Source organism: Suncus etruscus, chromosome X (assembly GCF_024139225.1).
Source record: "Suncus etruscus isolate mSunEtr1 chromosome X, mSunEtr1.pri.cur, whole genome shotgun sequence".
NCBI lineage: Eukaryota > Metazoa > Chordata > Mammalia > Eulipotyphla > Soricidae > Suncus > Suncus etruscus.
This window is the reverse complement of record NC_064868.1, coordinates 107911928-107916868: the sequence shown is the minus strand read 5'-3', so window position 1 is coordinate 107916868 and position 4941 is coordinate 107911928. Positions and strand designations below refer to the sequence as shown.

Genomic DNA, 4941 nt, shown 5'->3' with positions numbered 1-4941 from the left:
TTTTGTTATAGTATAAAATGATAAGGTCACAAGCAATACAATAATATATAAATATTTATTATGTATACATGCAAACAATTGTATAAGGCATTAAATCCCATTTAAAAATCGTGTCAGAGGGGCTGGAGAGATAGACAGCGGTAGCACATTTGCCTTGCACGGGGCCAAGCCTGGAGGGATCCCGATTTGATTCCTGACATCCCATATGATCCCCAGAGCCTGCCAGGAGCGATTTCTGAGTGCAGAGCCAGGATTAACCCATGAGCACCACCAGCTGTGACCAAAAAACAACAAACAAACAAACAAACAAACAAATAAAGATTGTGTCAGAGCCGGAGTGATAGCACAGAGCTAGGGCATTTGCCTCGCATGCGGCCGACCCAGGACAAACCCAGGTTCAATCTCTGCCATCCCATATGATCCTCTAGCCTGAGCCTGCCAGGAGCAATCTCTGACTGCAGAGCCAGGAGTAACTAGTGAGTGCTGCCAGATGTGCCAAAATAAAATAAAATAAAAAATAAAAATTGTGCCAAAAAGACCATTTCTAATGCCAGAGTGATATTACAATGTGTTTTGCACATGGCTATCCCAGGTTCAATTCCCTGGTATTCCTTATAGCTCCCCAAGCAAGGTCAAGAGTGATTGCTGAGTGCAAAACCAGGAGCAACTTGAACTTCCAGGAGAAACCTAAATTACAAACAAAAGATAGTATCTAGAATTAAATATTAAAATATTTTAAAAGTGTATTCGCTGATAAGTAAAGCTCTAGAAGATATTGACAACATGTAAATTTAAAGTATTCATTGTCATAGACTGAAAAGTTTTCATAGTTCAAAATGCTACCTAAACATTATATAGACTACAATGTACATAAAAATTCTAATGTTATTTCTTGTGTAAGAACCTATAAAATTAAATAAAGAATGAAGCCTCAGAACCTATGAAATACAAAAACTTTTCTGAAAAAAAGGGGAGGGGAAAAATTGGAAATCATAACATTATCTGATTCAAATAATACTATAAATTTTATAGTAATGAAAGTAGTATTGGACTATAATAGAAGCACCCAGACAATGGAATTTTAGGGAGAGCCCATAAATAAAACCTCAAAAAAAATACAGAAATTAATTTATGACAAAAGAACCAAAGACATAATGCAGACACAGGAAAGCTTCAATATATAGTTCTGTGGAAATTAGGTAACTACGTGTGCAATACTGAAAGTAGACCATTCTTGTGCCATGCACAAAAATTATCTCAAAGTGGGTAATAGACTTCAGGCCACAGTGGTAGTGCAATGGGTAGGGCATTTACCTTGCATGTGATTGAAACAGACATCTTATGTGTTTCCCCAAGTCCTACAGCTGTAATTTCTGAGTTTAGATCCAGGAGTAACCCCTGAGAACTGCCCGTATTGGGGGGAGTAAGTTTATCTTAAAGTGAATTATATATAGAACCTAATCTTAAAGTAAATTAATGTAGAAACAAATCCAGAAAATGCAATGAAGCACAAAATAGCCCAAACTTCCATCATATTGACTTCCGTTATACCTCAATAATTCAACACTACTGGAAAGAAAATCTAAAGTAAACAGTAACAAACCATGTTGCATCAAACTTAGAAAAATATTTTCACTGCAAAGAAGCTACTAGTAAAATAAAAGCATCCTATTAAACATAAAAACCAGCATGCTATACATTTGGAAAGGGGCTAATATCCAAGATAGAGAAAACATTCATGAAACTCAGCGTCACAGGAATAAACCCCATCAGTGAATAGAAAGAAGAGTGGAACAGGCACATTTCCAAAAATTGCTTATACATAGTCAACAGACTGATAAAAACTGGTTAAATATCACTGATTATCAAGGAAACACAAACCAATAAAATATCACACCTGTGGTAATGACTTATTAAAAAACTCAGAGAAAATCATGTATTCATGCAGATATGGTAAAAACAGAATGTAAAATTTCTCATCTATGAAAATCTTGAAAAAATGTCTTAAATGAGTTGCCATATCATCTATCTTATTTCATGCTATATATCATAAAAAGACAAAAACTCTTATTCAAAATAAACATATGTCTATACTCATGAAATCATATTTACAATGGCCAATATCTGAATAAGAGTCAAGTGTCCAACAGTTTTGTGAGAATACATTTTAGCATATATACCCACTCTAGAATTCAATTCATTCATAACATAATACTGCATTTTTCTTTACAGTGGATAGAATTAGAGGGCATCATATTAAACAAAATAAGTCAACAGAAGAACAAATATGGATGGTTTGACTCATGTGGACTATATATAAATAACAAACAAGAAATAGTATATATCCATTAGAAGCACAGCCTTAAACTCTGAGAATCCTTTGAATTCTCCTATTTTTGAATAAAAATTTTTATTTCTGATGTGCCACAAATGTCAATATTTAATAACATGTTCAATGTCTATATTTTGAAATATCTGTCAATAAATAGCAATAAATATTGTTTATGTTGTAGGAAAATAATAATATAACCTGTTGTAGACTCAAAGATCTATATTGTAACTGAATTTGTATTCAGGTAATTAAAGCAAATTAAATTGAACTCTAATATACAAAATTTGCAAAAATTTAATATTTTCTTTTCAATAGATTTAGGAATATGACATACAAACCATTTTGTTACAAATATAGATTAACAAGTAATTATCTTACGAAATTCTTTGTGGTTGAGTTGTGATTATTACTTGAATTGATAAACTTCTTTAATATCAGTTTCTTCAATTGTCTTATTGAGACATTAGACTAATATCAGTAATATTTATATTGAAAGATAATATTTAGAATTATATAAAAATTTAAAATAAGCAAATAAAATTTAGTTATGCAATTTACTTTTATCATTTGGTATAAACTGCAATAGAATTTAAATGATATAACTACCAAGCCCAGTTCTCTATTTTTATATCAGTGCTTATGCTACTGTCAATATATAAACCACAGGGACTCATATAGAATACAAATAAAGAATAAGGAAGTGTTCAAAAATTTAAGTATTCAAAATAACACTGGCAATGATAAGGACAATATTTAGAAGAATGTTTTTCTCAAAAAGTATTTGAGGAGACTTTATTTTTCTTGCTTGATAGAAGTATGAGGTATAAAAGTAAATTAAATTCAAAATAAATTATAAAAATACCCTGTTATACAGCAATTGAAAAATAAAAATAATTTCAATTTCAAAAGTAATTTGGACTGCATATGACCCAACAACGTGACTCCTAGTTATTTATCTAAAGAATATGACAATGCTAATTTGAAAATATAAAGTCACCTTTATTATCATTGCTGGATCATTCTTAATAGCCTGATATGGAACCGACCTAAGTGTCTATTCACTAATGTATAAATAAAAGTGACATGGAATATATACTCAATGTAATGCTACTTTGCAATTACAGAATGTGAAATAATGTCTTTTCTTATCAACATGAATAGAAGTTAAAGTGATTATGCTAAACAAAATAAATCACAATGTAAAAATTAAGTGCTGGATGGTTTATCTCACTGTGACTACAAACAAATATAGTTAATATCAATGCATTACAATGAAAATAACTTTTGGTTTGATAAGAATATGATGGATATGGGGCAGGAGCAGTGGTGCAAGCTGTAGGGCATTTGCCTTGCTTGCACTAACTTCAGCGATTTCTGAATGCATAATCAGGAGTAACCCCAGAGTGTCACCAGGTTTGGCCCCCAAAAAACAAACAAAACTAACAAAAAGATAACAAAAAATGGAATATGAGGGTTACAAGGTAGGAATGGGAAATATTGGAAGACAGTAGAGGGATTAAACTGATAAATAGAATGGCAATATAACTTTGCTATAGTATATTTTATACATATAAATGGCGTGAAACTATATTCTGACATTTAAATAATAGTGTATATCATTGACATATAACAAACTTCATTTAATATTAAATTATATAAATAATACTTTTATTTCCAAGTTAGTCAGTTTGAAAGGGAAACTGCACTTACTTTTTAAAAAGGGACCTAAAATTGGGGTCAGAGTGATAGCATAGCTGTAGGGCATTTGCCTTACACACACATAGCCAACCCAGGATGAACCTAGGTTTGATCTCCAGCATCCTATATTGTCCCCTGAGCCTGCCAGGAGCGATTTTTGGGTGCCTAGCCAGGGGAATCCCTGGAGCACAGCCAGGTGTGGCCCATAAAACAAAACAAAACAAAACAAAACAAAAAGTACCTAAAATAATAATAATGTTATTCACAATAGTAAACATGAAAAATGGAACAAACTAAGATAAATACTCCAAAGCAGTAAAACAAACACAAATAATTATTTGTATAAATGTAAGTTACTATAATTATCTATAATTTTGTTCATTGTGACTATAAACATAATTATTTTTATTTTTATAAAAATAACACATTTAATAACTATTATTCATATAATTTTCTTTTATCTCTATGTATATTTCTCCAAGGTGTAATTTTCTTATTAATAAGATATTAATGCTTATTTTCCTGCAAATAATTAAGTGCTTTAGAATTTTCATCTTTCTTTGATAGAGTTATTCAGACCTTTTTTTTTTTTTTTAAATATGGAACGCTTCACGAATTTGCGTGTCATCCTTGCGCAGAGACCAGGCTAATCTCTGTATCGTTCCAATTTTAGTATATGTGCTGCGGAAGAGAGCACAGACCTTTTTATATTTTCGTGTCTCCCAGCACTCAAAATATATGTGAATACAATTTTTGTTAATGAAAATGAATAGTTATATAAGTTCTAAATAGTTTCTCTATGATACTTGTTACTAAAAGTAATACAATAGGGAGTATAGAATGAAATTGTTTACTTTGCAGGAAAAAGATATATTTTCACATTTAAACAAAAATTGGGTAGCATGCAAAAT

The 4941-nt window shown here is 31.1% G+C and overlaps 1 non-coding gene across 1 annotated transcript; it reads right to left on the bottom strand.

Annotated features, from left to right (window-relative positions):
• Positions 1 to 4623: 4623 nt before the first annotated feature.
• On the bottom strand, positions 4624 to 4727 carry LOC126000318 (U6 spliceosomal RNA). The gene has a single exon (XR_007492667.1). It is a non-coding gene; the product is annotated as a U6 spliceosomal RNA (small nuclear RNA).
• Positions 4728 to 4941: the final 214 nt, after the last annotated feature.